At 38.5% G+C, this 12,373-nt stretch overlaps 1 pseudogene; it reads right to left on the bottom strand.

The window, feature by feature from the left end:
• Window positions 1-7,299: 7,299 nt before the first annotated feature.
• LOC146690372 (trace amine-associated receptor 13c-like) lies at window positions 7,300-11,852 on the bottom strand (annotated as a pseudogene).
• Window positions 11,853-12,373: the final 521 nt, after the last annotated feature.

Genomic DNA, 12,373 nt, shown 5'->3' with positions numbered 1-12,373 from the left:
TGCAGGAAGTTCCTGAGGATGTTTTACCAGTCGGTGGTTGCTGGAGTACTTTTCTATGCTGTGGTGTGCTGGGGGAGCAGCACAGCAAAGAGGGAGTCATCCAGACTGGAGAAACTGGTGACAGTGGCAGAGAAAAGGACACTAAAAAAACTGATGGACATTATGGACAATGCCAGGCATCCTCTGCACACGGCCATTAACAACCAGAAGAGTCTGTTCAGTGACAGGTTGCTTCTCCCCAAGACAAGAACTAACAGACTTAAAAACTCCTTTGTCCCACACGCCATCAAACTGTTTAACTCCTCTCTGGAGGGGAGAGGGAGGGGAAACAGGAGGACAAAGGAGGGGGGAACAACTAAGCTGTAGTGCCTCTTCACCTCACTGTACAATACCTTGTGCAATACTTTTTGTAAATAGTCAACAGTGCAATAGACTCAATACTTGAAATGTGCAATTCACTTGTATTTTTATTTTTATTCCTATTTATTCTATTTATCCCCTTCGTATATTTTATTTATATTTGTCTCTGTATTTATATATATATGTGTGTGTGTGTGTGTGTGTGTGTGTGTGTGTGTGTGTGTGTGTGTATCAGAGGTGTGGACTCGAGTCACATGACTTGGACTCGAGTCAGACTCGAGTCATTAATTTTATGACTTTAGACTTGACTTGAAAAAATGTTCAAAGACTTGTGACTTGACTTGGACTTTTACACCAATGACTTGGGACTTGAATTGGACTTGAACCGGTTTACTTGAAAAGACTTGATATTTTACCCCAAATATAAAATTTAACATGCATATTATATAGAGATTGAAAATGTGACGTCATTCACGGGTAGAACCGCAAAGGATTCTGGGAACTCGTGGCAAGCGGTGCTAGCGCACGCAGGCTTTCAATTAAAATCAGTTATACAGCGATAAAAAGAAACACAAAAATGTCAAGAAGCTGTTGTATTATTAACTGCAATAGCCGGTCGCATGACAGCCACGGGAAGCCGACGGGTAAAGAGATCGGTTGTTATCGGATTACGTCGTTGAAGAGAAATTGTTCGAGCCATGTTTCCGAAGTAACAAAGATGCGATGGATGGCCTGGATTGCAGCCATTCAAAGATCAAATATAACGTCCCAGAACACTCCAGCTCACAGGTTAGTCTGCTCCAAGCATTTACACGAAGGTCAGTGTTTTTTAGTAGTTAATACGTCACTTTCATAACATAATTGGTGATATAGGTTACAAGCAAGTCTGGCGCTGAACAGAAATTGTCGCGCTATGCTCCTTTATTTATTGTGCATAAATAGTGAATTGTCCTGACACAATATTGCGTTTCGCTTATGTTATTATGGTACATTGACAAAAACATATACGTTTATTCACAGGATAAAACAGTTGTTTTGTATCACTAATTGCCCAGTACGATTACAGCATACAATATTATTGTCACTGCTACATTTCTGTGATGAACCAGAAATTATTTCCACTACTAATTAATTACCGTTGAGCTCAAAGGTTATATTAATAAACGGTTAACGAATGTGTATTTATGACGACGATTTGTGAGATTGGTAAACTTATGATACGTTCGATGGTCTTTCGTTCTACACGGTGCATTTCAAGGTCCTGCACCCATCCGTCGGTAAACTGTACCTGGACTTGTTGCAGTGACCGGAAGTTACTAAACTTCATGAGTGTATGCACTCACTCCAAGAACCGTATGATTATTAATATGCATATAAATAAAGAAGCTATTTTGTGCAAAGATGTCAACTGTAAGAATGCTGTGCATAAACATTTACTCTGCTCCATGTATGATGATATAGTGACTGCTCTGTATAAAAGTGGCACACTGCTTGATAAACAATATAAGCATAAGAAACCTAACATCAGACCTGGCTGGAAAGAACATGTATCCATGTACCATGATGAAGCTCGCATAGCTTATAAATGTTGGGCCATGGCTGGAAGACCTAAACAAGGCCCAGAATTTGAACAGAAAAAATGTGCGAATGCCAGATATAAGTACGCTGTTCGCTTTATAACTAAAAATGAGCAAATGCTAAGAGCAGATTCTTTGGCCAGGAAAATGCTGTGTAATAATACGGCAGATTTTTGGAAAGAGGTGAAAGCTCTTAATAACTGTAAACCATCTCTACCATCAACTGTTGAAGGTGTTTCTGGGGCAGATAACATTGCAGCATTATGGAGACAGCATTACAGTGCGTTGTTTAACTGTATAAAAAGTGAACCATATGAGGACAATCTTGACATGAGTAATGACACAATAAGTGTAAGGACACATGAAGTATATGAAGCCATTCATAGGTTGTCTGATAATAAATCCTCTGGTTTGGATCACATCACTGCAGAACATTTAAAACATGCTAGTGTAAGGCTAGCTCCTCTTTTAGCACTCTGTTTCACTGGGTTTATGATTCATGCCATATTACCAGACTCAATGCTGTGTATTTTACTGGTACCAGTTATGAAGGACAAAGCTGCAAAAGTGAGCTGCTTGGATAATTACAGGCCAATTGCACTAGCCAGTATTTTATCTAAGGTGTTAGAAAGAATCTTGTTTGACAGAGTTAGTGTGTTCATCTCTTCTCTGGATAATCAGTTTGGCTTCAAAGCACGGCACTGACATGTGCATATATGCACTCAAGGAAATAGTCAGTTTGTACAGGGCTAAAAATTCATCTGTCCTCATGTCTTTCATTGATGCCTCTAAGGCTTTTGATCGAGTGAACCACAGAAAACTTTTTGATAAAATGAAGAGATGGGGAGTTCCTCAGTACATCGTGAGGATTCTCTCTTACTGGTACGCTCATCAGAACATGCAGGTTAAATGGGGAAGCAGTATTTCTGCCCCCTTTGGTGTCAGCAATGGTGTTAGACGGGGTGGGATTTTGTCTCCAATTTTATTTAATTTGTATGTTGATGATTTGTCCATACAACTGAGAGCCTGTAACACTGGGTGTATATTAGGTAAAGCACTGATAAATCATCTCATGTATGCAGATGACCTGGTTGTTTTTAGTCCAAGCAGTGCTGGGTTACAGGATCTTCTTAATGTCTGTACTGAATATGGTGTGCAATATGACATTGAGTACAATGCTGCTAAAAGTGCTGTTTTGATATGTAGAACCAAGCAGGATAAACAGCTAAATTTCCCTTTGTTTAAACTGGCACAAAAAACTCTTGAAGTTCATAAAAAGGTGAAATACCTCGGTCACTTTATTACTGAGCAAATGAATGATGATGATGACATATACAGACAACGGTGTAAGCTCTATGTGCAGGCAAATACTATTGCACGCAAATTCAGCTTTTGTTCACTTCCAGTTAAAGTGGCTTTGTTTAAAGCGTATTGCACACCGCTATATACTGCCCCCTTGTGGTCATCCTACAAACAATGTAGCATGCAGAAGCTGCATGTTGCATATAATGATGCGATGAGAATCCTTTGCAGGATACCTAGAAGTGGTAGTGCCAGTCAGATGTTTGTAGCTGTGGGTTTCTGGACTTTTAAAGCACTTTTAAGAAAGTTAATGTTCAATTTTAGAGAACGACTGGATGGTTCGAGTAACAGTATAATTTTAGCACTCACAGATCCGACAGTGAGTGGTTCCCGTTACTCATCCAGTCTCAGAAAGCACTGGTTAAAGTGTTTGTGTATTTATTGATTTATTTTAAGTAATTGTGTTTTATGTATATTATGGTTTTATGTTTTTACAAATGTTTTAGATACTTATTTATATACATATATATATTTAATGGTGTATACCTTGTGTTGGGGGGGGGGGGTGTTGTGTGTGTGTGTGTTTTTTTGTTTTTTTTTTTTTTTTTTGTCTTGTTTTTATGGACATGAAGTCTGCCAATTAAGATTGAATTGAATTATAAAGATCCATTAGAGTGTTCATCATATCGTCCTATATCACTCTTAAATGTAGATTTAAAAATACTGTCAAAAACACTTGCTCTCAGGCTAGAGCAACATCTACCATTGTTAATTTCTCCAGATCAGACAGGTTTCGTGAAGGGTAGGCATGGTTTTTTCAACCTGCGCAGGTTTTTGAACATATTACACACCAAGTCAACTACAACCCCTGAAATTGCCTTATTACTCGATGCTGAGAAGGCATTTGACCGGGTGGAGTGGGATTATCTGTTTTATACTCTGCATAAATTTGGATTTGGCCCTAATTTCATTTCATGGATTCAGTTACTTTACTCCTCACCTATGGCACGTGTTAGAACAAATTCGTTATTCTCTTCTTATTTCCCACTTCTCCGTGGTACGAGACAAGGTTGTCCCTTATCCCCTCTTCTTTTTGCATTATCAATTGAACCACTGGCGATTAAACTGCGAGCTGACAGTTGCATTAAGGGCATCTTCAGAGGTGACCAGGAGCACAAAATATCCTTATATGCTGACGACCTCCTGCTGTATATGTCAGAGCCTTTATGCTCTCTTCCCCGTGCTCTTGCCATTTTTGAATGTTTTGGTAATATTTCAGGTTACAAGTTAAATCTGCATAAAAGTGAACTTCTCTGTGTCAACTCTATAGCCAGAAAGATTTCATTTTCAGGTTTTCAATTTAGCGTTAAATCAGGGTATGTGACCTATCTGGGGGTTAAGGTTACCCACTCATACAAAGATCTTTATGAAAGAAACTTTGTCCCGCTGCTTAAAAATACTGAGACAGATCTTCAGAGGTGGAACAATTTACCACTGTCATTAATTGGCCGCGTCAATTCTATCAAAATGAACATACTTCCCAAGTTCCTTTACTTATTTCAATGTATCCCATGCTACTTACCCAATAAGTATTTTATAACACTGAATAAGCATATCTCTGCATTTATTTGGAATGGCAAAAGTCCACGAATTCGTAAAGATTTCATGCAGAGGACTAGGCCAATGGGTGGATTAGCCTTGCCAAACTTTCAGTCTTATTATTGGGCAGCAAATATTCGTAATATGCTGTACTGGATGAGTAATGTTACTACAGAGACTCCAGCTTGGCTCCAAATTGAGTCATCCAATTGTGGCAAAATTTGCCTATCAGCTTTGTTGAGTTCAGCTCTCCCATTAGAACTATACACCTATAAACGTAACCCCTCCATGATGGACTCTGCCTTTAAAATATGGGAAAGTAATGGCCTTAGAAATATCAAAGACCTTTTTGTAGATGGGATTTTTGCCTCATTCACGCAGCTCCTGAAGCAGTTTAATGTTCCTCGGCAACATTTTTTCCGCTATTTACAAATTCGTCACTTTGTAAAGAGTCGATTTCCTTCATTTCCGGAACTACCTGAGGAAACTTCTTTGGATAAAATTATTAATATAAACGTTCATAAGAGAGGGGCGATTAAAGAAATCTATGCTATACTATTAGATCTTCAATCTCCTTCTCTCTTCATCCTTAAAGTACAGTGGGAGAAAGACCTTGGGATGACTATAACAGATGAGCTCTGGCAATCTTTTCTCCAGAGGGTACACTCTTCTTCGATATGTGCCAGGCATGGGCTCCTTCAATTTAAGGTCCTACACCGATTACATATCTCCAAGGAAAAGTTAGCCAAGTTCTATCCAGGAGCTGACCCTCTGTGTAACAGATGTAAAGCAGAAACAGGTTCGCTCCTTCATACCTTTTGGACATGCCCCAATCTTCATACCTATTGGGTGTCTATATTTAACACTCACTTTGCCAAAATGCTATTCGAATTCTATTGCCTTTGCTTCACTTATCGCAAGGCGCCTTATACTTTTAAGATGGAAGCAGGAAGCTCCTCCCACACATGAACAGTGGCTTGCGGAGCTCATGAGGTTTTTACATTTAGAAAAGATGAGATATACACTGGCAGGTTCAACCACCAAATTTCTTAGGGCATGGCAGCCATTCTTGATGTACATGGAAACATTTAAAATGACCACCTTATCATGACCAGATACCATATCTCTATATCGCTATCATAGCTAACTGTACGCTGAATGTCCCTTATACATTTTATTTTTCTATTTGTTTGTTGTTGTTTGTTTGTTTTTTGTTGTTTTGTAGGGGTTTCTTTGGTTTGTTTGTTTTTTCCTTCTCTATTTCTGTTATCTTTTGGGGTATTGTAAATACTGAACAGCAAACTACTGTATGTTCAATGTTTTGTTGTTAACATGCTGCTGTGACTGAAAATAAAATTTATAAAAAAAAAAAAAAGATTGAATTGAATTGAATTGAAATAAATATGCTAAGATGAGATAGCTGACTTCATCTAACTAGCAAATGTTGTCCAGGCTACGTTGGTGATACAGTTTTTTTTTAATGTGTATGATATTTTTGTCATGCGATTTTAAAGCTGGTCCTACAACCGCATCCAAGAATAACATGCAGCGTATCTCAGAACTGTCGGTGAAAATTATTCTTGGAGCTAGGTTTAATTGAGCTGCATTTTAAAGAGGTGCAATTTCACAATTTGTGTATATTTTCTAAGTTCACTATTTTGTCATGTGTTGAGAAAAACACAGATTTTAAAATTACATGGTCTAATATTTACATTTAGCATAACTGCAACATTATTTTTTCGTTTTTTTTTTTAAAGACTCGAAAGGACTTGAAATTCAAAGTTTCAGACTTGTGACTTGACTTGGACTTTTACACCAGTGACTTGAGACTCGACTCTGACTTGCCTGACATTACTTGAGACTTGACTTGAGACTTGAGGATAAAGACTTGAGACTTACTTGAGACTTGCAAGACAATGACTTGGTCCCACCTCTGGTGTGTATATAATATTCTGTAACTCTGTAACTTCTGTCGGTGCTGTGCTTTTTGGAAATCGAATTTCCCAGAGGAACCCACCCGAGGGATTAATAAAGTTCTATCTTATCTTATCTTATCTTATCTTATCTCATCTTATCTAATCTTATCTAAAGTACTGAAGCTAATTTATTCTTAAACTTAAATACAAGTAACAAATGACAGTTTTCACATAAAAATTATTTGTAATGTTTCTACCTAAAAAAGAAAAAAGTAATCAAATAAATTTAATTTGCAATTTTCTATCTGTCTGTGTTTTGAATAGAACAGAAATAAATACAAATGTGCTAACACTGATTGCACTGAATTTATAGTTAATCCAGTAAATTGGATAAACATTGTAGATAAACAGGATGTTCAGATAAATTTAATTGCATGCATCATGATACAGTAGAAAGCAATTTTACATTTCTAGGGTAGATAATAGATTAATGAAGTTACAGGTTTACTATATTATGGGAGCATGATTTTGTCTAATTAGTCTTATTACAGTATGTTGGCTTCACTAGTTTCATGTTTGAAAATCTGCAGTGTGATGATCAGTTTTACAGCATTTCTAAACCAGGGGTAAAACAGGGCATAGATCAAAGGGTTTAGACAAGAATTAAAGTAAAAGACCATGATCACAAAAAATGTAGATGGATTATTGACCATGTCTTCTACACCAAAAGAAAAGCAGAAGAATGGACAGTAGCATATTAAAAACACAACTACAAGAATTCCAAGAGTCCCAGATGCTTTCAACTCAGATTTGTTTGTGTGATTCAATGAACGCTGCAGTGTGACAGCTGTAACATGAGAGCGCATGGCTCAAGCCTGAGACACAGCCACTACAAACACTCTCATATACAGAATTACGATAACTGGAACTGGAACAAAAAAAAGATAAAACCGTGTCAAAAATCCCTGCAATATCATTAATGATAAACACACACTCTCCATAGCAGGAATTATACCTGCTTTATCAGTACATCCTTCATATAGAGACTGCTGTAGAAAATGGCAAATAACCAACACAGAGAAACACTAAGTTTGACTCTTGCCACAGTAATTCTGGTGGGGTAATGCAGAGGGGGACAAAAAGCCACATAATGGTCAATTGATATTAGAACTATGTTCCCTGTTGAGGCAAAGGCAATGTTGCCAGTCAGCAGTTTTGGGAAGGTTACTTTTAAAATGTATTCCATTACAGATTATAGAATACATGCCCTAAAATGTATTCTGTAACATATTCCGTTATGTTACTCAATGAGAGTAACGTATTCTGAATACTTTGGATTACATTTTACAGCTACATTTATGTATAGAAGAAATATAGTATCATCAGAATTCAAGTATTTTTAGACATTGAATTTATGACACTGAATTTTTATCCTCCAAATTTCCCTGCAAAAATTCACCTGCAAAAAAGTATTTTTTTTTAACAAGTATCCTATTTTCTAAAGCACAGCATGTAAAGGGTAGCTCGGTTAGCAGGATGCTAGCATGTAGCGCTTAGTGAGACACGCCTCAGACGAGTTGAGCAAAGACCCCGTCTGTGTACTTTATACGTGAGCAACGGATTTAAATAAAATTAACGTTTCAAAAGACAAACTTGAAGATAAAAAACAATATAATTACCGGAGAATCGCCAGGGTTCGCCACTTCCATCTTGCTGTTCCTAAATTCAAAACTGCCTCTGCAGTCAGGCAGGGGAGGCGTGGAAATTGAGTTAGTCAAACGTTTTCCTTAGTTCGAGTAGATGATAAAATAAAATAAAAATAAATGGGATTTTAAGTAGGACTAGGCGTTCTGTAATGATCTCTATTTAGGAGAAAAACTTAATCACTCACCTTTAAACAGCTCTCTTTTAGGAGACAAGCTGCTGGCTAACGGTGTCATGTGATCAAACAGAGTAATTTAATTGGCTGAGAGCCGCTGGACTCGATCTAGTGCTGATTGCTCTGGCTTGGGTCATTCAAGTTCATCACTTTTGCAGTTGAATTTTTGCAGGTGAATTTTTGCAGGTGAATTTTTTGCAGGTGAATTTTTGCAGGTGAATTTTTTGCAGGTGAATTTTTGCAAGTGAATTTTTTGCAGGTGAATTTTTGCAGGTGAATATTTTTGCAGGGAAATTTGGAGGATAAAAATTCAGTGTCATAAATTCAATGTCTAAAAATACTTGAATTCTGATGATACTATATTTCTTCCATATTTATGTACTATTGCTGTGTGATTTATTACTGTTACTGAAGGTCCGCGGCTCCGAACCGTAGTAAAGGGACCTCTGGCTAATTCGGGTCGTGTCAGGCTTGTGGCCGAAAAATAGCTTTACTTTGTTGTCTGGGTCAACTCTGCTTGTGAGAGACAGAGAGAGGTGTTGAAAGGCTGCTCCAACGGAACTTATTGTTTCGGAGGAAAACACAAACAAAGTGTACAGTCGAGTTTTAATAGCTTACTTACAACTTGGCTCATCAGGCACTCTTCTTGGCTGCAGTGGTTATTATTATATTTACATGCTTCCAGCTCCCGTTTCTGCTCATAACAGCTCGTACTTTTCCACTCGCCTTTTTCTCCCTCCTCGCGCTCACAGACACATAACGAGTATGGCAGTCTATTCTCCCTGCAGCACGGACTACACTGCCCATGATGCTACATTCTGCCTATCCAGTTGTTCAGTGATGACGCGACGAATCCTACTTCCGGGCCTAAAGTAGTCTGCGTTTAATATGGCTTTTGTGTTGTTAACATGTTTAATGTTATGTATTTTCTTCTATTTGATCTCAAAAAGCTTCTAAAACAGTCAGTGATCACTGTTGACCTCCCTCGGCTTTTATTACCACAAATCTAAGCTCAGTTTTTAAAACCTTATGATGTAACTACAGCCCAGCCCATGCAGCAGTATATGAATGACTAACCTCGTATTGTGGATGGATTATCTCAGTTGTTCTCCTGGCTGAAGTTTGGTCCTTTTACAGCATCCTGCCATGCCATTACATTTGTTCCTGACCACTGAGAACACTCACGTTAACTTTTATCGAGTAGGAAAAAAAGTTAGCTTGTTTATATTATGCTAACATAGCTGTGTCGCTAGCGGTCACGTAGCACATCATTATATACCAGCTAGCCAAACTTCAGTAACCCTACAAACGTCACTGCTGTTTAGTTTTCTGTCTTCATTTATGTTGGAAGTGATAGCAGAGCTGTACGTTTTAATTTGTTTCCAAAACCCCGCAGTCAGGACATGCTATATTGTATTTAGATAGAAGCTAGCGAGCTAACTCCCTGCTAACTTCTAACTCCGTTAAATGTCATAAATTCTGTTTTCATGGATGCCTGGATGTGTAAAGCGCTTTGGGATTCTTAGGGACTAGTAAAAGTGCTATACAAATACAGGCCATTTACCATTTACCATTCTAGTATCAGCTGATGTTTGTTGGAGCCACAGCTGTAAAGTTGCTGCTCATGATATCCGTTTGGATATGTGGCAAACATGAAGGTGAAACCAGGAGATGTCCTTACTGAGAGACAATTAACACCAGGATCCTTTTCTTGGTAGGTGAAAGCTGGTAACTGTGCAGGGGCGGATCTAGCAAAATTTTGCCAGGGGGCCAGGTTGGGCATTAATAAGAAAAGGAGGGCACAAAAAATACGTTTCTTTCTTATTCTCATTTAAAATGTCTAGCTTTTAACAAATAATTATCCATATCTTACAACCAAAATTTTTATCTGATGTCAAATGTATAGAAATCTATTATTGTACATAGTAATTTTTTTGGAGGATCCCAAAATAATTTCTTCAGAAGTAAGAACTGTATATGATGGCAGTGTTTTTCCACATTTTCTAGAAACTTCAATTAAGTTTTATTCTTTCTCATCTGTCTATCTCCTTTCACTTTTTAAAGGTTGCCATGTTAGAAAAAATATGTTGCCCTGCCATGCTGTTTATTGATGTGGTAAATGAATAGTTTATGAAAATATCACTAAATCTGTCATTTATTATTTTTAATATTCAGTAATGATCATGTCTCACCTCTAGTCTTCTCTGGCTTAATTTTAGGTTTCCACCATGTGTAGTTCAGGAGGTTAACTCGACCAACTCTTTGGGTTTCGGCTACTGTTTAGAATACCAGAATAGGGAGGATGGTGTAGGTTTAAGTTTATTAGATTGATACATATGTACCAACAAGACAGTGCACATCACTGTCACAACGACATTTGTTTTTATTCAAAGGCTTTATGGTTTTTGCTGGTGGGCCGGTCTCTAGTCAAAATGCCCGGGCTGATTTTTTGTCCCAGTCCAGCCCTGCCTGCCACAATATGAAACAGGAAAGTACCGCCGTATAATCCATTTATTTCAACAAAGTAACTGTATTCTAAATACCACCTTTTTAAACGGTACCTCTAACGGAATACAGTTACTCATATTTTGTATTTTAAATACGTAATGGCGGTACATGTATTCCGTTACTCCCCAACACTGCCAGTCAGATACCAATAAACAGAACACATAGGATCACCAAGTACCCAGCAGGCCATGTTCCTAAAGATTTCAAATGGCATCAGCAAGAGACCCACAAGAAAGTCTGAGACAGCCAGAGAGAGGAGGAGGATGTTGGTAGGTGTGTGAAGCTTCCTGCAGAGAGACAAAAATATATATATTCAACAATAATCATTTCAATATATCCTTACTGATATCATTTTAAAGGAGGTCTTTTACATTAGTAAAAGACCTCCTTTAAAAAGACATGATTCTTTCTAGCCACATGAAACATTACAGTCATTGCTAAAGTACATCAAGTATGTGCCACATTCATTACACTTATCAATCAATCACTGTGTTTCTAAACTTTAAAATCCATTTCATTTAAAATATTAACTTTGTGCCTGAAGTGAGAGACTGAGATGATGACCAGAAGGTTTAGAGCAGCAGTGATCAGAGAGACACATGACAGCACAATGTTCAGGAGCACAGCTTTGGACCAGTGAGGTGCCGGCTTCCTGCAGGAAGTGTTGAGGAGTTTTGGAAAACAGAGCTCGACTCCTTTCTGTATCTCCATCATAAGACAACTGTAACTGCTGCAGCTCTCTGATCAAAGCTTTCCCTTATAGAGCTCTCCTTATCTCTACCACCAACCCCACCTCTACCTCCACCTCCCCATCCTTCCATTTCTGCTCTTTTTCTCTACACAAACTGCTGAGGTTTCACTTTTTTAAACTCCCCATCTCACATGCAATTTACAGTGCTATCTTTTAAACCCATCTATCCATCCATCCATAAGAAGCCCAGACCTCCCTCTCCCCAGCCACCTCCTCCAGCTTGTCCAGGGGAACACCAAGGTGTTCCCAGGCCAGCCAAGAGATATAATCTCTCCAGCGTGTCCTGAGTCTGCCCCGGGGTCTCCTCCCTTGTGGGACATGCCCGGAACACCTCACTCAGGAGGCGCACAGGAGGCATCCTTGTCAGATGCTTGAACCACCTCAACTGGCCCTTTCGATGTGGAGGAGCAGCGGCTCTACTCTGAGCCCCTCCCAGATGGCAAGCCGTCCTATCCCATCTCTAAGGGAGAGTCCAGCTACC

The sequence above is a fragment of the Copadichromis virginalis genome, linkage group LG16 (assembly GCF_057382275.1).
Source record: "Copadichromis virginalis isolate Kocher_CV1m ecotype Utaka linkage group LG16, C_Virginalis_male_GT1.1, whole genome shotgun sequence".
NCBI classification, from domain to species: domain Eukaryota; kingdom Metazoa; phylum Chordata; class Actinopteri; order Cichliformes; family Cichlidae; genus Copadichromis; species Copadichromis virginalis.
Note: the sequence above shows the minus strand (reverse complement) of the source record. Positions and strands in the feature narration are given on the sequence as shown.